The following is a 22010-nucleotide window of genomic DNA, read 5'->3' on the forward strand; positions in this document are numbered from 1 at the left end:
ATCTACTCATTCTTGTTTAATTTCAACTGGGTATCCGCATGTGGAGACAATTTTCATTCACTTTCTAATGCAACAATTTATAAACACTCACAATGATAAAAACTTAATGGTGAGAAAAAAAAATGTTCATCATATTTTAATTTCAAATTGTTCAGGTCCTTGTTTATTAAGTCTCCCAAACGAAGTTTGGGAAGACTTATTGTTTTTGCTCAGTTCTTATTATTATTATTATTATTATTCTTCTTCTTCTTCTTCTTCTTCTTCCGCCGCTTTTAAATTTGAACTTGTCCGCACCCGTTCTCCAAAACCGCTTGTCAGATTAACTTAGGGTTTCACAATATGTTAGACTAACATGTCTAGTGGTGCAATCAGGGTTTTGTTTGTGCAATGGGGTTTATAAAGGGGTACTTTGAGGGGCAAAAAGAAAAGAGGGTTTTATTATAGAACCCTATGGGATTTTATTTAATTTAAAATGATTATAAATTGAAAACCGTTTGTGATAGACACAATCATTTTAATTGAAAATGTTCTAAATGATAAAGCCCATTAAATGAAATACAGGGTTAGTCCCCAGGGGTCACCCCCACCCCCTGCCATTTAAGAAAGTTCTAATACCTTGTAAGTGGTCAAGATCCCCACCCCTTAACCATATATATTTTGGTTTGTCATGCTAAGATGGTTTGAATGATATACAGGGTTAGTCCCTAGGGGTCATCCCGACCCCCTGCCATTTGAGAAAGTTCTAATATCTTGTAAATGGTCTAGATCCCCACCCCTAAACTATATATATTCTGGTTTGTCATGATAAAGCACATCAAATGTAATACAGGGTTAGTCCCCAGGGGTCACCCCCATCCCATGCCATTTAAGAAAGTTCTAATATCTTCTAAGTGGTCAAGATCCCCATCCCTAAATCATATATATTCTGGTTTGTCATGCTAAGATGGTTTGAATGATATACAGGGTTAGTCCCCAGGGGTCATCCCCGACCCCCTGCCATTTGAGAAAGTTCTAATATCTTGTAAATGGTTGAGATCCCACCCTAAACCATATATTTTCTGGTTTGTCATGATAAAGCACATCAAATGAAATACAGGGTTAGTCCTCAGGGGTCACCCCCACCCCCTGCCATTTAAGAAAGTTCTAATATCTTGTAAGTGGTCAAGATCCCCACCCCTAAACCATATATATTCTGGTTTGTCATACTCAGATGGTTTGAATGATATACAGGGTTAGTCCCCAAGGATCACCCCCGACCCCCTGCCATTTGAGAAAGTTCTAATATCTTGTAAATGGTCGAGATCCCCACCCCTAAACCATATATATTCTGGTTTGTCATGATAAAGCACATCAAATGAAATACAGGGTTAGTCCCCAGGGGTCACCTCCACCCCCTGCCATTTAAGAAAGTTCTAATATCTTGTAAGTGGTCAAGATCCCCACCTCTAAACCATATATATTCTGGTTTGTCATGCGAAGATGGTTTGAATGATATACAGGGTTAGTCCCCAGGGGTCATCCCGACCCCCTGCCATTTGAGAAAGTTCTAATATCTTGTAAATGGTTGAGATCCCCACCCCTATACCATATATATTCCTATTTGTCATGTCTCAAACATTTGAATGACGTATACGGTCAGTCCCCAGGGGTTCCCCCCACCCCCAATGTTCTAATATCTTGTAAATGGTTGAGATCCCCACCCCTAAACCATATATATTCCTGTTCGTCATGTAACGAACATTTGAATGACGTATAGGGTCAGTCCCCAGGGGTTCCCCCCACTCCTATTGTTCTAGTATCTTGTAAATGGTCGAGATCCCCACCCCTAAACCATATATATTCTGGTTTGTCATGCCAAGATGATTTGAATGATATACAAGGTTAGTCCCCAGGCATCACTAATGCATATAACTTTACTGGACCAAACCAATTTTCACTGGACGTTGCCCAATGTCAGGCGACCCTGGGAATTACGAATTATGGGAGCTTCGTTTGGGAGACTTCGTAACAGCATCCTGTTACAATCATTTCTTGTTCAAAGATTTTTTTGTTGTCATAAGTGATGTACAATAGCCTCTTTTATTGAAACATGAATTGACTTTACAACAAATCTTTAACTTGACACTTTTTGTCAAGCCTGCAACTTTTATGTCATGAGAGCATCCATAGATTCTTTTGTGAGAAGGGTCAACACTTAGGTTTCGATCAGCCTGTGGTTAAAAGTTTTTTTCAACATCAATAACTCATTGCTTCATGAAATTTTAGAAATATGGACAGATGCTTATTATTGACCAAAAATAAAGTATCTAGAACAAAATTTAAAAAAGATTTATTTTTAGCTCACCTGGCCCGAAGGGCAAAGTGAGCTATTCTCATCACTTGACGTACTTTGTCTGTCGTCGTCGTCGTTCGCTTTTTACATTCTGAACTTCTTCAAGAGAACCACTGAATGGAATGGAACCAAACATGGCTTGAATGTTCCTTATGAGGTGCTGACCAAGTGTTGTTACTTTGTAGCCGATCCATCATCCAAGATGGCCGCCAGCAGGGGACTTAGTTTAGCATAGGACCCTATGGCAAATACATACAAATGTCTTCTTTTAGAGAACCACAGAATGGAAAAAAACCAAACATATTATGAATGTTCCTTATGAGGTGTTGAGCAAGTGATGTTACTTTGTAGCCGATCCATCATCCAAGATGGCCACCAGGAGGGGAGGAAATAAAGTTTAACATAGGTCTGTTGGAAATGCATACAAAAGTCTTCTTCTAGAGAACCACTGAATGGAATGAAACCAAACATAGCATGAATGTTCCTTATGAGGTGTTCTCCAAGTGTTGTAACTTTGTAGCCAATCCATCTTCAAAGATGGCCGCCAGCGTGGGACTTAGTTTAACATAAGACCCTATTGGAAATGTATACAAAAGTCTTCTTCTAGAGAACCACTGAATGGAATGCAATATTGAACCAAATTTGGCCTCAATCATTGTTTAAGTATCTGTTATGATTTTTATCTTTTTTTATATGATTTCAAAAACCCAATTAGAGTCAGGTGAGCGACACAGGCTCTTGAGAGCCTCTAGTTCATTTTTGTTGAGCCTTCGACTTTAGTCGAAAAAGCCAGACATAGCGATCCTACATTCTGTTTGCGGTGGTGTCCACAAATATTCACTCTGTGGTTAAAGCTTTTGAAATTTTAATAACTTTCTTAAACTATCCTGGATTTCTACCAAACTTGGACAGAAGCTTGTTTATGATCATAAGATAGTATCCAGAAGTAAATTTTGTAAAAATAAAATTCCATTTTTTCCGTATTTTACTTATAAATGGACTTAGTTTTTCTGCCAGGAAACATTACATACAGTATGCAGTTAAAGTTTTTAAAACATTTATAAGATTCATAAACTAATCTAGATTTTTACCAAACTTGGACAGAAGCTTTTTACAATCAAAAGATAGTATCGAGATGAATATTTTTATTGATTGTTTTCCTCATTTTTGTTGAGTGTGCGATTAACAGCAAAAGTAGGCGAGACACTGGGTTCCGCGGAACCCTTATGATTTTTTTTCGTATTTTACTGATAAATTGACTAGTTATTTTTACAGTTAACATTCAGATTTAGTCTTGAGGTTAAAGTTTTTCATTCATCAATAACTATGTAAACCTTCATCGAATTTTAGGATATTTGGACAGAAGTTTGTTTATGACCAAAAAACAGTAATCCAGAGCAATTAAAATTTTGAAAATAATAGTTTTCATTTTCCCGTAATTTACTGATAAATGGACTTAGTTTAAAAACTAACATGTAGATACAGTCTGAGGTTAAGATTTTTAATCATCAATAATTTTGTCAAATCTTCATGGAAATAAGGACAGAAGCTTAGTTATGACCAAAATACAGTAATCAGAGCAAACTTTTCTAAATATATTTTTTTCCTTATTTCACTGATAAATCATGATAAATGGACTTGTTTTTTTTTTTACACATTACAAGTAGATACACTCTGGAGTTAAAGTTTGTTGCACATTAATTACTTTGTCAAACCTTCATAGAAATTTATAAAACTTTGGCAGCTTTTTTATGATTAAGAGATAACAAGTCTGTTATTCAAGATCTATAAGCATCCAATTTGTCAAAGAAAACATTAAGAATTTTTTTTTATAGTATTTTAGTGGTTAAATGGATTTGCTTGTGTGATCAGCATTACACTTACAGTTGCCAAACCCATTATGAATTTTGTGTGTGTGTATCTAGAGGAATATAATAGCTTTTAAATAAAAATACTGCAACGGAGTAGGCATTAAGTGTTATCCTTGCGAGTCTGTTCTTACTTCCTGAAATTGGTTGCCGTTCTCTTAAGTTTGCCTCAACCAATTTGTATAAAACTTATACACAATGCTTATAACCACAAAACTCTGATCAAATTTATCACTTTTATCATTCTTGAGTTATGTCCCTTTATAACGTTACATCATCTATGTCTCATGGACACATTCTTCATTTATTTGTAGTTCACATTTAGGTAAAGTCTTGGATTAAAATTAATTAGACATCAATAACCATCATAGAATTTTATAAAATGTTGACAGAAGCTTTCATACTTCATGCATGATTTGGAGAACATTTATAAGGAAATTATTTTTTCTGTAATTTTTGTTGAGTCTTTAACATTTTGTTGTGGAAGATAGATGTAGAAATCCTACATAATCCATCTGTATCCCTATATTATAACTTTAAGACTCGGTCTGTGGTAATAGTTCATTAAGACATCAATAACTTTGTCAAAACTTGTGCAATTATTATATATACAAATTTTGAACAGCCCTTAGAAGCTTTTCTATGATAAAAAGTAAAATAACAAAAATAACCTGTTCAGCATGGTTTGTGCATCTGTCTGTCATCACAAATTGTAGGAAAACTCAAATTTGCTACAAATTATCTTTAAATCTTAACAAGAAGCAAGAGAAACATAACAGGCAAAACACAGAGTTCATGGAACCCTTTAAAATATTTTATAAAGTTTTTTTTGCATTGTTTCTGACTGTCAACCAACTAAGATGAGATGGATTGATGCAAATGAATAAATTTTGTCTCCAAAAAACCAGACTAGATGTTTTTTAAAGTTGCAAATAGATATATTCCCGAAGGGCAGAGAAAAGTCTTAAACATTTATGTATTCATATATAGATATCATTATTATAAATTTGTTTTCTTTCTAAATGCAATATAATGAGTAACCAAAAAGACTTTTTCATCATGTTCAGGATACAGACATAATGTTTTGTTTATTTTAATTTACCTATCAGAAAATGTATGCCAAATAATTCTAGCATTCATCAAGTTCAAGATTTACAAGTAGTCTTTTGAGATAGATGGGTTGAGATCTCATAAACATGTTTAACCCCGCCGCATTTTTGCGCCTGTCCCAAGTCAGGAGCCTCTAGCCTTTGTTAGTCTTGTATTATTTTTAATTTTAGTTTCTTGTGTACAATTTGGAGTTTAGTATATGGCATTCATTATCACTGAACTAGTATATATATTTGTTTAGGGGCCAGCTGAAGGACGCCTCCGGGTGCGGGAATTTCTCGCTGCATTGAAGACCTGTTGGTGACCTTCTGCTGTTGTCTGTTCTATGGTCGGGTTGTTGTCTCTTTGACACATTCCCCATTTCCATTCTCAATTTTATTTTGAATGCACTAACCTTCCCATAAAATAATTGAATAAAAACAGCACAGCAACAATTTGCCTCTTTATCATTCTATGATAAGATGATAAACTTGGGACCTGTAGAGAGACTGAATAAATATCTGACATTAAGGTGATACCCAACACTACAGGGAGATAACTCTGTAAAATCAGCTAAACCGTTAATCGCATTGTATTGTTTTAAAGAAAATATTAAGCTTCTCAATGATCAAAATTAGTTTGCCAAACTGCTATGTATCCAATGAAATTTTCCGATAAAGTGATTTGTTGAAGATTTTTGAAATTTTTATATTTCTTTCAAAGGATCAAATCAAATATTGTGTCAAAATTTTATAAAAATTAAACGAGCCAAATTAATTTTAGTCTAGGTCTTGGGTACAAGCTTAAGGTGACTTTACTTAGGCATTCTAATGTAGAATTTTTGTGTTCAAATATCTTGTATAAGCAGACATGGGGATCAACAGAATGTCAAAAATAACAAGTAAAGTAAAGACACTTATCGGTTTTTAAATCAACAACTGTTGACCTCTAGATGTCCTTTAGTTATTTGTTTTGTTGGGTTGCTGCAGTTTCATTGTTGTTCACCCTTTGAATTTTTTTTATTGATATATGCTGAAGATAGACCAGTGTTCCCCAAGATACATTGAAATTAACGAAATCAATTATTTTATTTATATAGGGGAAACTTAATTTTTACATGCACGTTTACAGCAGAGTTCGCGAAAATGGTCGGTCCTGTCGGTCAAAATGAGGCTTGGACCAGTATTTTGAAGGCTAATGCCGGTCCCGATGACCGATGTAAAAACGGCCATTGTAGTGCTTATTTTGGCACTTTTTTACATTGGTTATTAGATGTACCGCAACTGTTTCCAATAAGTGTTTACATCGGTTATCAGATGTACCGCCTGCTAATTTCCGGTACTGGTTTACGGATTTATTATAAACAAACCAAAGCGGCGATCTACACGTGGCCTACTAAATTTGTTCATAGAGCCATCCCTGGCAAACAATCGGCGATTGAACCCTACAATGGAGGAAACAAATACTGTAACAGCTGAGAAAGTGATTCAGATGATGAAATGGATAGTGAAGATGACTTTAAATAAGAACAATCAGAAGACCTGAACTGGTCCTTCATTGTTAATTTGCCTGTGGGTGCGAAGAATAAAATTAATATTAATAAAGTTATTTTTCGATAAAATATGTTATTAATTTTATTTCAGGATAAAATTGACAGATTTTGTAGGACTGGCTAAAATTTTGTAGGACTGACAAATAATCATGCTTTGTCGGTCCCATGACCGACGGGTCAAAATAAGTTTTCGCGAACTCTGGTTTACAGGATGTATTATGGTATACCATTGTCCGTCAGTCTGTCCGTCATTCATCAACATGCTGGACATTAACTCAAATACGCTTGAACCAATTTGCATAAAACTTTGATGAATTGTTAATTTCTATTGACATGATATAATATATTTTTATAAATTTTAGATTATATGTTTAAGAGTTATGGGGTTTTATAAATTAAAAAAAGGGGGATTTTCCAGTTTTCATACAATAACTCAAGAATGCTTTCACCAACTTGCAAGAAATTGTGGTGAATTGTTTATATCTATTGACGTGAGCTCCCTTTCAATTTTTATAAATTTTAGTTTTTAAGTTTCTGATTACAGGGTTTTATTCATAAAAAGGGGGTATTTTTCAGTTTTCGCACAAAAACTCAAAAATGCTTTCAGCAATTCTTATGAAACTTAAGTGAATTATTTACATCTATTCATGTAAGCTCTCTTTTGATTTTTAGCTCACCTGGCCCAAAGGGCCAAGTGGGCTTTTCTCATCACTTGGCGTCAGTCGTCGTCCGTCGTTGTGAACTTTTACAAAAACCTTCTCCTCTGAAACTACTGGGCCAAATTTGACCAAACTTGGCTACAATCATTATTGGGGTATCTTGTTTAAAAAATGTATCCGGTGACCCAGCCAACCAACCAAGATGGCCGCCATGGCTAAAAATAGAACATAGAGGTAAAATGTAGATTTTGGCTTATATCTCTGAAACCAAAGCATTTAGAGCAAATCTGACACAGGGTAAAATTGTTTATCAGGTCAAGACCTATCTGCCCTGAAATTTTCAGATGAATCGGACAATCCGTTGTTGGGTTGCTGCCCCTGAATTGGTAATTTTAAGGAAATTTTGCCGTTTTTGGTTATTATCTTGAATATTATTATAGATAGAGATAAACTGTAATCAGCAATAATGTTCAGCAAAGTAAGATTTACAAATAAATCAACATAGACCAAAATGGTCAGTTGACCCCTTAAGGAGTTATTGCCCTTTATAGTCAATTTTTAACCATTTTTCGTAAATTTTTGTAATCTTTTACAAAAATCTTCTCCTCTGAAACTACTAAGACAAATTTAACCAGACGTGTCCACAATCATCAATCATTAGGGTATATAGTTTAAAAAATGTGTCCGATGACCCCACCCGTGAACCAAGATGGCCGACATGGCTAAAAAATAGTACATAGGGTAAAATGCAGTTTTTGGCTCATATCTCTGAAACCAAAGCATTTAGAGCAAATCTGACGAGAATAAAATTGTTCATTAGGTCATGATCTATCTGCCCTGAAATTTTCAGACCAATCAGGCAACATGTTGTTGGGTTGCTGCCCCTGAATTAGTAATTTTAAGAAAATTTTGCAGCTTTTGGTTATTATCTTAAATATTATTATAGATAGAGATAAACTGTAAACAGCAATAATGTACAGCAAAGTAAGATCTACAAATAAGTCAAACATGACCAAAATTGTCAATTGACTCCTTAAGGAGTTATTGCCCTTTATAGTCAATTTTTTACAATTTTCATAAATTTTGTAAATTTTTGTAAATTTTTTTGACTTCTTTGACTACATTTATTCAGAAACCTATAATATGTCAAATATTCAATTACAATCTAAATTCAGACCTGTATCAGGCTTGAATATTATTTCCATTTTTGCCCCAACTGTCTGCAGGCGTACCTAGTTAAATTGTTCTCAGCGAAGAAGAGGAAACATTAAACAATAGAATTGGTAATGATTCAATGAGACTATTTTATTTTATAAATTGCACAGAAAAATATCAAATAAAAAGATGAAAGGGGGTCACATGCCTTACTTATTTGAAGAATTCAATTTGTCCTGTAAAGGAGTGGGGGCGGTGCATTAAGGCCTGGTTTTGGCCCAAGAAAATAAAATGTTAGATAACTATTTCAAATTGGCACATAATGTTTAGAAATGCATAGGGTCAAGAAATATAAATGAAAAACATAAAGATTTTTATCTGATGACGTCACAATTACAGTCGACTCTCGTTATCTCGAAGTCAGCCGGACCACAGAATTATTTCGAGATACACGTAGTTCGACTCAAACGAAAACCGGAAGTTTGACAGACCAAGGGACACAACTCTTGCTTAGCTTGGTAAAGCTAAAATAAATCCGGATGAATATGGGAAGGGGATCGATATTCTGGTATCAGATCGATGTCTTTGTATGTCATGGTCTTTCATTATTATAACAACATTATTTTTACTTATTCAATTGTTTCAGTTACAATTTTTTCTTATGGCTTTTATCCGAGAGAGTAATTTCCAATCTATCTTAGCGTTATTTAGGTCGTTTAAAGTTGACATAATTGTTTATTCTCGGATACAAGAGATTTTAGAAAATTTAGATTTCTCTTCATTTTCTTTCATCTCACTCTTTCTTTTCAAAAGAAAATACAACAAGATTAAAGATGCCGATTGAGTAGTTTTTAGGTGATCATCAACGGAAGTCTTAATCCTCACTTTATACACACCCAAGCTCATTAGTGTAAATCACGATTAATTGTTTTGTAAACATGTTAAATACCGTAGAAAGGCTTGTATAGTCCGCGGTTTTATTCTCCAAAATTGGACCTTCCAGACGGGGTGCGGACTATAGAGTACAATAAGCAAGAAATAAGAGAAAAATTTCAATTTCGCGGTCGAGGTGGTTTGTTTACGTTCCGCCATCTTTGTTATTTCTATTGTAGAGGGCGCTCTTATCATTTTTCAAACTAATAATTTTAACTCATCCATATTAATAAGTTATTTCTATTCAATATCAAATTAATACTGATAAATATAAAAACTAAACCTTTCATTACAAATTTCTCGTTTCTTTTCAATGCATTGGTTGAAATAAACTGGTATCTGCTCGATTGAAACGATACAAACATAGTGAAAAAGACAACCGTAAACCAGCTTAGAATTTGTAAACTACAAAACGAAATCGGTTATTGTTCGTTCCGTTTTGGTGTTTCATACTGACTAATATGGTTTGTATTAGCTTAAGACCCTTCAAACATTAATGTGATAGATATATTAAAGACTGTTTTACAAAAGGATGGAACTGTTTTGCTTTCAAAGTCGTATTATAGTGATATCTGTTATGTACGGATTTCGACTCTCACCGGTTTATTTCTTCTTTTACACGTGCTTTTTAAACTTCCTGTTTAAACATACACAAGTTTCTAAATTGTTTTTTAAGTGAATTAAACTTATTTTAACAATCATGAAGCGTTCTAGAATCATTAACAAGCAGTTTCAGCTTCTGTTTGATGATGGAAAACAGGTTTTTCCAAGAAAATACCGCAAACGACCGCACAGGATTTGAAATTACCGGAGTTTCATTAGACCTTTTCTAACAGTTACAAAAAGTTTTTTTTCCTAAAATTTCGTGGGGAGAAGGGGGTGCGGACTATGTACCACTGCGAACTATACAAGCCTTTCTACGGTACTTTTTCATGAACATTAACAATGTATCACTAATTATTTATTAAAATTCTATAAAAGATATCTTAAGTAAACACTCGTGGAAATAGCATGTCATAAATTAATTACAGTGGTCCGTGACCGGAAATTTAATTACACGTGTATTGTCAGATTAACTCTTCAATCCATTTAAATCCCGGAGGTCATGTTTTGACATATTTGTATTAGTTCGAGATAAATAATGAATTTCGAATGCTTTTGTAAACCTTGGGACGGTAAATTTAGTTCGACTCAACCGAAATTTCGACTCATCCAATTTCGACTCATCAGGAGTCGAAATACATACATTCATAAGTTAAATATAATTTTAGAGGATTGCAACACAATTTCATATAGCAGTCCTAAGTATGAAATCGTTCAAATTATAATGGCATATTGTTATTCTAAACTGTTTCCCAAAATTGATCGCCCTGAAGATCATAAAAAACAGTTTATTAAAATAAAGTATGTCAATAAAGGTTTTGATTTTGTAAATATTGCCGGTATTTTTAACGACCATTCTGTTAAAGAACAAATTCCGGGATATTTTGATAATACTGAGCTCCCTCTTATTTATTATATTTACAAGAAATCTACCCGGAAATTTGTGTTTAATTATAGCCAATTGTGTAAAGATGTTAATATCAGTGAAAATACACCTACTTCATGTAATTGCAGTAATTCCGAATACATTTATGGACCCATTTCCCATGTTATAACAGGAGATCTTAACATCGTTCAAGACCGAGAGTTAAAATCATTCCTCAGTAAAGGACCTAAATATCTTCCCCCGTCAATTATTAATTGGAATGAGTGTCGTAATATCATCCACGACTCACTCCATACTTACTGTTTGAAATGGATAAAACGGGAAAAAGCTGATAAAAAATCTTTGGACTCTTTTTTTAATTCAGTAATGAACATAGTTGATATACGTATTCAACATTTTAAAGAACATTTTACTCTTAACAATAACCACAATAAACCTATTTCTCGTTTCAAACATAAACTAAAAGAACTAGCCAAGGAATTTGTATTTGTCCCGGCCGATAAAGCTGCTAATAATATTATTATTGTTTGACGTAAATTTTACATTGAGATTCTGAAAAAAGAAATCACCAATTCACCAACATTCCAACCGACTCCATTTTCAGAAAACGACATCTGTAACAAACATAAACTTTTAGCTACCGCTTTACAAGCAGAACCAAATACAATGAAAGTCCCAACTATGTATTGGCTTCCGAAGCTACACAAAACACCTTACAAATATAGATTCATTTCGTCTTCAAGCCATTGTTCCACTACTAAATTGTCTATTCTTCTTACCAGTACACTTGGTACAATCAAAAACCTGATAATAAATTGTTCAAATAAGGCCTTCGAAAATAATGGAATTAATTACTTTTGGAGTGTCAAGAACTCGTTGGAAGTACTTGATAAATTACATGCATATATTGGTGATTTTGAATCTGTTCAAAGTTTTGATTTTTCTACCCTATATACCACATTGCCTCACATTCTCATTAAGAAAAAATTCACACACCTAATTAAATGGGCATTTAAAAAGTCAGAATGTGAATATATATGTTCAAACTCTTTTAGGTCATTTTTTAGTAGCAATAAACAAAAAAACTATGTCAATTGGACATGCTTTGATACTATATATGCCCTTGAATTTTTACTTAAGATAACATTTTTGTTCGCTTTGGAGATTCCGTATATCGTCAGGTTATCGGAATTCCAATGGGGACTAACTGTGCACCACTTATTGCGGACCTTTTTTTGTATTGCTATGAGTTACAATTTATGACAAAAATCAGCAAAGACCCATCGAAACAACATCTGATACACAAATTTAATAATACTTTTAGATATTTGGATGATATTTTGGCTCTCAATAATGACGACTTCAGTATGTATACTAAAGAAATTTATCCTGTTGAACTTACTTTAAATAAAGCTAATACTAACAATGACCACTGCCCTTTCCTCGATCTTGATATCTATATCATTAATGGAAAGCTTAATACTAAAATATATGATAAAAGAGATGATTTTTTATTTCCTATCGTTAATTATCCATTTTTAGATGGTGACGTTCCCTTGTCACCATCTTACGGTGTTTATATATCTCAACTTGTACGATTCGCTCGTGTATGTAACAATGTTTTAGATTTTAACGAGAGAAATTTATGTATTACTGGAAAATTATTACACCAGGGTTTTCGATATCACAAACTAGTCAAAACATTTACTAAATTTTATCATCGGTATAAGGACATCATTCGTAAATATAGCTCAACATGCAGACTTCTTATACGTTCAGGTATTTCACATCCAATTTTTTATGGAAATATTCTTCATAAAGCACAAAAATGTCAGTATTCATATCTGAAGCTAACAAAACCTTTAAATAGACTTATCAAGAAGGGATATAGTTACGATACTGTTGTCAGGTCATTAAAGATTGCATATTTTGGCGTTAATATTGATTCACTTATAGGGTCTTTGCATCGGCACTAAACACATTTATTTAAAAACCAGTTGTTGGCATGACACGGGTTATGTTCTTCTCATATATGTTATGATGGTATGATACTAAACCCCTAACGGGAAGGATTGTGCCTGATATTCATATGATGAAGACATAATCTTTCAATCAGTTTAATTAAAGTCTGGAGCTGGCATGTCAGTTAACTGCTAGTAGTCTGTTGTTATTTATGTATTATTGTCTTTTTGTTTATTTTCTTTGGTTACATTTTCTGACATCAGACTTGGACTTCTCTTGAACTGAATTTTAATGTGCGTATTGTTATGCGTTTACTTTTCTACATTGGCTAGAGGTATAGGGGGAGGGTTGAGATCTCATAAACATGTTTAACCCCGCCGCATTTTTGCGCCTGTCCCAAGTCAGGAGCCTCTAGCCTTTGTTAGTCTTGTATTATTTTTAATTTTAGTTTCTTGTGTACAATTTGGAGTTTAGTATGGCGTTCATTATCACTGAACAAGTATATATATTTGTTTAGGAGCCAGCTGAAGTACGCCTCCGGGTGTGGGAATTTCTCGCTGCATTGAATACCTGTTGGTGACCTTCTGCTGTTGTCTGTTCTATGGTCGGGTTGTTGTCTCTTTGACACATTCCCCATTTCCATTCTCAATTTTATTCATATGGAACAAAGTTCGGGACCACGTGAAAACTTCAACTCGTCTGAAATTTCGAGTCAACCGAGTTCGAGACAACGAGAGTTAACTGTACGTCATAATATGTACTGTTTTCACAAAAACAATGAAAAATACAGAATTTTTGCAGTTTTCTATCTTTATTTCCATTGTGGAAAAATCGTGTGCAGCCAAGAAATAACAAAAAAAATTAACAGAAGCTTTATTATAACTATTGACATAATCTCACCAAATATAAAGTTGTTTCTTGGGTGTGCACATATTTTTTCAATCTAAAATATACTTGAAATTTGATGAAAAATAAGAAAAATCACGAAATTTTACAAAACATGCAAATTAAGTCATGAATTGTTGCCATGGAAACTTGTTAAATGTCTTACTTATTTTGTTTTTCTGAATTCCTTGTACCGTAGTCAAGTTTTCAGTAAGTTTAGAATATGTATGACAACTTTTAAATTTGCAGTAATTTTTGGGCCAAATATGTGCCTTATTGCCCCTTCTCCTTTTAATACAATTATCTCCCCTTGATTTTTTTGTTGAAAAACAACACTTGATTTTTTGACAGTTTAATCCTTTAATTTCAAGTTTTAGATGGTCAAATAATTACCATTGAACTTACAAAATTTCATGCCTTCTAAACTGGAATCTAAAGCATTCATGGTAATATTTTCAAAGGCTTACACCAAATTAATTTATTACGACTACTTATAAAGCTTAAAACAATTGAAAACTAAATCACTTATATGACTAGGTATTTTCATTTTGGGTACAGACGGGGGAAAGCATGAGGTTTGATGAGATTTCAAAACGACTAAAATTTTAAACTACAATATATTGTCACTATGAAGCACACAATTATTATGTATATTTATATTTCTCTAATTCTAAGCCGATTTATTGTTTTCCAAACCGGTTGTTTATTTTTATTTAATCAACGTGTGGTTCATTTGATCTCAGATCATTCATTGGTCAATTTTAGATTATGACGTAACATTTTCTTGCTTTCCTCTGAATCTCTTATTGTGACGTCATTAAAAAAGGGAACCATGTCTGATGACGTTGTATAGAAAGAACACATCTTTTTCAGATAAATCTAGAAAAAAAAAGGGGACCATGTCTGATGACGTTGTATAGAAAGAACACATCTTTTTCAGATAAATCGAGAAAAAGGAATAAGTTTGCTTCATTTTAGCATAAAAATCCCTAGAGAAACTGATTCCACCAACAAATCTGGTGTAATACGATATTTATCCACTCTTGACAGTTAAATTTTGAATATTAAAAACGCTCGGGCAAGCCTTGCATTTTAAATTTGAAAATTTAACTGTCTCGAGTGGATAAATATCATATCACACTCAATGATTTATAATTAAGTCTCCCAAACGAAGTTTGGGAAGACTTATTGTTTTTGCTCATGCAGTTCTTATTATTAAGTCTCCCAAACGAAGTTTTGGAAGACTTATTGTTTTTGCTCAGTTCTTATTATTATTATTCTTCTTCTTCTTCTTCTTCTTCCGCCGCTTTTAAATTTGAACTTGTCCGCACCCGTTCTCCAAAACCGATTGTCGGATTAACTTAGGGTTTCACAATATGTTAGACTAACATGTCTAGTGGTGCAATCAGGGTTTTGTTTTTGCAATGGGGTTTATAAAGGGGTACTTTGAGGGGCAAAAAGAAAAGAGGGTTTTACTATAGAACCCTATGGGATTTTATTTTTTAAAATTTTCAAATGATTATAAATTGAAAACCGTTCGTGATAGACACAAACTTTTTAATTGAAAATGTTCTAAATAATAAAGCCCATTAAATGAAATACAGGGTTAGTCCCCAGGGGTCACCCCCACCCCCTGCCATTTAAGAAAGTTCTAATACCTTGTAAGTGGTCAAGATCCCCACCCCTAAACCATATATATTCTGGTTTGTCATGCTAGGATGGTTTGAATGATATACAGGGTTAGTCCCCAGGGGTCATCCCCACCCCCTGTCATTTGAGAAAGTTCTAATATCTTGTAAATGGTCGAGATCCCCACCCCTAAACCATATATATTCTGGTTTGTCATGATAAAGCACATCAAATGTAATACAGGGTTAGTCCCCAGGGGTCACCCCCACCCCCTGCCATTTAAGAAAGTTCTAATATCTTCTAAGTTGTCAAGATCCCCACCCCTAAACCATATATATTCTGGTTTGTCATGCTAAGATGGTTTGAATGATATACAGGGTTAGTCCCCAGGGCTCATCCCGATCCCCTGCCATTTGAGAAAGTTCTAATATCTTGTAAATGGTCGAGATCCCCACCCCTAAACCATATATATTCTGGTTTGTTATGATAAAGCACATCAAATGTTATACAGGGTAAGTCCCCAGGGGTCACCCCCACCCCCTGCCATTTAAGAAAGTTCTAATATCTTCTAAGTGGTCAAGATCCCCACCCCTAAACCATATATATTCTGGTTTGTCATGCTAAGATGGTTTGAATGATATACAGGGTTAGTCCCCAGGGGTCATCCCCACCCCCTGCCATTTGAGAAAGTTCTAATATCTTGTAAATGGTCGAGATCCCCACCCCTAAACCATATATATTCTGGTTTGTCATGATAAAGCACATCAAATGAAATACAGGGTTAGTTTCCAGGGGTCACCCCCACCTCCTGCCATTTAAGAAAGTTCTAATATCTTGTAAATGGTCGAGATCCCCACCCCTAAACCATATATATTCTGGTTTGTCATGCCAAGATGATTTGAATGATATACAAGGTTAGTCCCCAGGCATCACTAATGCATATAACTTTACTGGACCAAACCAATTTTCACTGGACATTGCCCAATGTCAGGCGACCCTGGCCATGGGAATTACGAATTATGGGAGCTTCGTTTGGGAGACTTCGTAACAGCATCCTGTTACAATCATTTATTGTTATTATTATTCTTCTTCTTCTTCTTCTTCTTCTTCTTCTTCTTCTTCTTCTTCCGCCACTTTTAAATTTGAACTTGTCCGCACCCGTTCTCCAAAACCGCTTGTCAGATTAACTTAGGGTTTCACAATATGTTAGACTAACATGTCTAGTGGTGCAATCAGGGTTTTGTTTGTGCAATGGGGTTTATAAAGGGGGACTTTGAGGGTCAAAAAGAAAAGAGGGTTTTACTATAGAACCCTATGGGATTTTATTTTTTTAAATTTTCAAATGATTATAAATTGAAAACCGTTTGTGATAGACACAATCTTTTTAATTGAAAATGTTCTAAATGATAAAGCCCATTAAATGAAATACAGGGTTAGTCCCCAGGGGTCACCCCCACCCCCTGCCATTTAAGAAAGTTCTAATACCTTGTGAGTGGTATAGATCCCCACCCCTAAACCATATATATTTTGGTTTGTCATGCTAAGATGGTTTTAATGATATACAGGGTTAGTCCCCAGGGATCATCCCGACCCCCTGCCATTTGAGAAAGTTCTAATAGCTTGTAAATGGTCGAAATCCCCACCCCTAAACCATATATATTCTGGTTTGTCATGATAAAGCACATCAAATGTAATACAGGGTTAGTCCCCAGGGGTCACCCCCACCCCATGCCATTTAAGAAAGTTCTAATATCTTCTAAGTGGTCAAGATCCCCACCCCTAAACCATATATTCTGGTTTGTCATGCGAAGATGGTTTGAATGATATACAGGGTTAGTCCCCAGGGGTCATCCCGACCCCCTGCCATTTGAGAAAGTTCTAATATCTTGTAAATGGTCGAGATCCCCACCCCTAAACCATATATATTCTGGTTTGTCATGATAAAGCACATCAAATGAAATACAGGGTTAGTCCCCAGGGGTCACCCCCACCCCCTGCCATTTAAGAAAGTTCTAATATCTTGTAATTGGTCAAGATCCCCACCCCTAAACCATATATATTCCTATTTGTCATGTCTCGAACATTTGAATGACGTATACGGTCAGTCCCCAGGGGTTCCCCCACCCCCAATGTTCTAATATCTTGTAAATGGTTGAGATCCTCACCCCTAAACCATATATATTCCTGTCCGTCATGTAACGAACATTTGAATGACGTATAGGGTCAGTCCCCAGGGGTTTCCCCCACCCCAAATGTTCTAGTATCTTGTAAATGGTCAAGATCCCCACCCTTAAACCATATATATTCTGGTTTGTCATGCCAAGATGATTTGAATGATATACAAGGTTAGTCCCCAGGCATCACTAATGCATATAACTTTACTGGACCAAACCAATTTTCACTGGACGTTGCCCAATGTCAGGCGACCCTGGGAATTACGAATTATGGGAGCTTCGTTTGGGAGACTTCGTAACAGCATCCTGTTACAATCATTTCTTGTTATAGCTAAATCAATGACCAGATTAATGAAATATGTCAATTTCGTAGAACTTTATGTATAAGTGTTTTCATGACATCACAAATAACACAAATTCAGACTTTCAACAAACTTGAATGAAAACTTGTCAATATTAGATAGGAGACAATACAACTCGTATGTTGACAATAGAGAACTTTAAACATCAAATTGACCTTTCTGACTTTGATATTAAGTATGTTGAACCCTAAGCTCTGTTTTCAATTGTATTAATGTTGTGGAAACCCGGACGATTTCTCAACTTATTTTTATGCCCCATTTATTTTTTCTGATCTGTTCACCCGTTCCTCTGTCTGTCCCGCTTCAGGTTCAAGTTTTTGGTCAAGGTAGTTTTTGATGAAGTTGAAGTCCTATCAACTAGAAACTTTGTACACATGTTCCTTATGATATGATCTTTTTAATTTTAATGCTGAATTAGAGTTTTTATCCCAATTTCAAGGTCCACTGAATATTGAAAATGATAGTGCGATTGGGGCACTTGTGTATTATGGACACATTCTTGTTTTTGCCTGTTTTGTAAATGTCCACACTTAAGAAAACATGCATATAAACTTGAAAAAAAGCCTGTTCTTAACTTGCTTCTTATTTGGCTATAATAGCTGAAACAGTGAATTATTTCTATTTATTTTCTTTGTTACTGTAAATTTAGAAATTGTTAATATTTGTTTAAAATGAATAATTTAGTACTTTCTTTAAAAATCACAATTATAAATTGATGTAATAATTTCTGAATTTACAGTATCTCAATGATTTAAATTCATAATCAAAGTTTGTATAGTTTGACATGTGAATGTTATGTTAAAAAAAAGTGGGAAAGCAGAATATGTATTATATTCAATTTATTATATTTCAGTGTGAGGACCTACGTGGACAACCAGATGAACAGGCGTCTCCGACGAGTTGGTATGCCATACGGCTATGTGGCTCCACGAGTAGAGGCACCACGATGCTCTCGTCGTCTTTTAGGGTTGGAGCCTGAACCAGTACTTGTCCCAGTTGCCTCTCCTGAGCTGCCAAGAAATGATCAACCTGAACATTTCGAAGCAGTCGTACCTCGTGCACGATTATTCTCTGTCATGGTTCCTGAAGCAGCTATTCAAATTGCTGCTGAGGTTATCATTGACGAGGATGATATGGTTGAGGTGGAGTTAGCTGGCGAGGAGCTCTTGGTTCTGGAGTCAACTCTGGAGGAGGAAGAGGTCATTGAGCTGTCTGTGGAGGCCTCTGTGCTGTGTGGTATGGACACAATGTTGGAGGACCCAGCCGACTGGTTCCTGGAGGAGACTGTGTCTTTCCTGCCAACAGAGGAGGAGACTGTTGTGTTTGAGGAGGTAGTGGATGAGGATGCAACAACCAACCACGCTGAAGAGACTGTCTGGTATGGTCCTGAAGAGGTTGAGGTTCCAGCCACTCCAGTCACACCGTATGTTGTTATAGGTAATGATGTAGGTGTTCCTTTGGACTGGGAGGTGATCCCTGCTCCAGTGGTTGAGGTTGCTCCTGTCCCTGAGGCAGCTGGGTGGTTTGCTGGGTGGAGACAGGTGGCTAGAGTGCTAGGCTGCCTTGTTACTTCATACCAAACTGTCTCAGCTGTCTAATTTTTTGGTTAATTTTTGATAAATACATATACATTTTGTATATTTTCTTTAAAAAAAAAATTGGAAAAGTATAAATTTTTGTTTTAGTTTAAAAAAAAATGTTTGGAAAAGTATAAATTTTTGTTTTAGTTTAAAAAAAAATGTTTGGAAAAGCTATTTTTTGAAACTTGAAATTTTTGTTTTGATTTATGGTCATTCAGTTTATTTTTGAAAGATTTTCATTCTTTGCTAACTAACACAATTTCTTCAAAACTTCAAAATGAGTGTTTTAATAATTTTGGCTATTTAATCATTAAAGTTTTATGAAAATATTTTGTTTTAATTTAAATGAAAGTTGTTAATGTTTATTTTACTTAACTTGGAAATTTATAAAGAGTGTGTCTGTCTTTTTGTAACCACTGTTCTTTTTATCCAACACACGTTAAACTTTCAGGCTGGACAACTGTCAAAATGGATCACCATAATTATCAGTCAGGTCAAGGTCAATCAGTATAGATATCCAATCATTTCAGGTCAACATTTTCTTTTAAAGTTTGGTCATAGGTTAGAGGTTAAAAGTTCAGGTCAACATTGACAAGAATAGAATGTTCATTACTCCTTTAAAGGGTAGAGGTCTACTAGATTTAAGATCAAACTATTTGTAAGAATGGTTATTTGTAAGGTCAAAGACATGCAGTGTCAGGTCAAGGTCAATGTTTACTTCTACAGAATGATTATATCTGTTAGCAGGATCACATATATGATTAATTGCTTAAAAGCAACAAGCACATGTAAGAAGCATATTCCTGCTAAACAGCTTTAAATATATGTGTACCTATTTTCACAAAAATAGCTCCCTTCCCCAAGGGTTGACTGGGGTATAAAAATATGGTCATCCCTTGGTCTTCTTCTGACCGGCAGTAAAACGCTTGCCAAAGATTAGCCACCGTTTAGTTAATACATAGCCACATCCTGTTGAAATTTAAAATTTAAAAGTTGCATGATTAATACCAGAGTAACTTTTAGCCTGAAGTGTGACAGACGAACGAACAGACAAACAAAAGAACGGACCAACAAACAGACGACCGGGTTAGACCAGAAAACATAATGTCCATGTATGGGGTATAAAAATCCAGCATAACAGTGCAACATTCCATTTAGCTTTTGAAATTTTGATGAAAAATACAAAATGTTTCCTTTGACTCATTTAAAACATTAAATTGTCACCACCCTTTAGAAAGAAAATGAACATTAAAGTCCCCTACATAAATTTCATAGTTTAAATAAAGGAATTTTTTCAGCAATTTTCACTTCTGGATGAAAGGATAAAATTACCACTTCTGTTTTATAATTCATTGAGAGCATTTATAAAAAGTAGCAGATCAGAAGTAAAACAAAAAAAGAAAATATCACTAATTTCCTATTAAACATCCCAAAAATTTCGCATTTGTTCATTTTAACCTTGACCACTCTTTTAAAATTTAAAAAAATATTAAAAAAGGTTTCTGTATCTTAATTTGGCAGCTTCTGATAAATTAAAGAATACATTTGGTATACATCAATGAGGGATACTTAACAAACAACAAAAACAAGGCGTCTTTAGGTCAACATAGTCTTCAACAAAGATAGGCATCTATACAATATGTTTAGTGTTTATAGTTCAAAATTAGTCGACAAAATTTACTAAATATCTTTAAAGAAAAAAGTCGACAAAATTTACTAAATATCTTTAAAGAAAAAAGTCGACAAAATTTACTAAATATCTATAAAGAAAAAAGTCGACAAAATTTACTAAATATCTTTAAAGAAAAAATTCGACAAAATTTACTAAATATCTTTAAAGAAAAAAGTCGACAAAATTTACTAAATATCTATAAAGAAAAAAGTCGACAAAATTTACTAAATATCTATAAAGAAAAAAGTCGACAAAATTTACTAAATATCTATAAAGAAAAAAGTCGACAAAATTTACTAAATATCTTTAAAAAAAAAAGTCGACAAAATTTACTAAATATCTATAAAGAAAAAAGTCGACAAAATTTACTAAATATCTATAAAGAAAAAAGTCGACAAAATTTACTAAATATCTATAAAGAAAAAAGTCGACAAAATTTACTAAATATCTATAAAGAAAAAAGACGACAAAATTTACTAAATATCTTTAAAGAAAAAAGTCGACAAAATTTACTAAATATCTATAAAGAAAAAAGTCCACAAAATTTACTAAATATCTATAAAGAAAAAAGATGACAAAATTTACTAAATATCTTTAAAGAAAAAAGTCCACAAGATTTACTAAATATCTATAAAGAAAAAAGTCGACAAAATTTGCTAAATATCTATA

The sequence above is a fragment of the Mytilus californianus genome, unplaced genomic scaffold, assembly GCF_021869535.1.
Source record: "Mytilus californianus isolate M0D057914Y unplaced genomic scaffold, xbMytCali1.0.p SCAF_6, whole genome shotgun sequence".
Classification (NCBI taxonomy): Eukaryota; Metazoa; Mollusca; class Bivalvia; order Mytilida; family Mytilidae; genus Mytilus; species Mytilus californianus.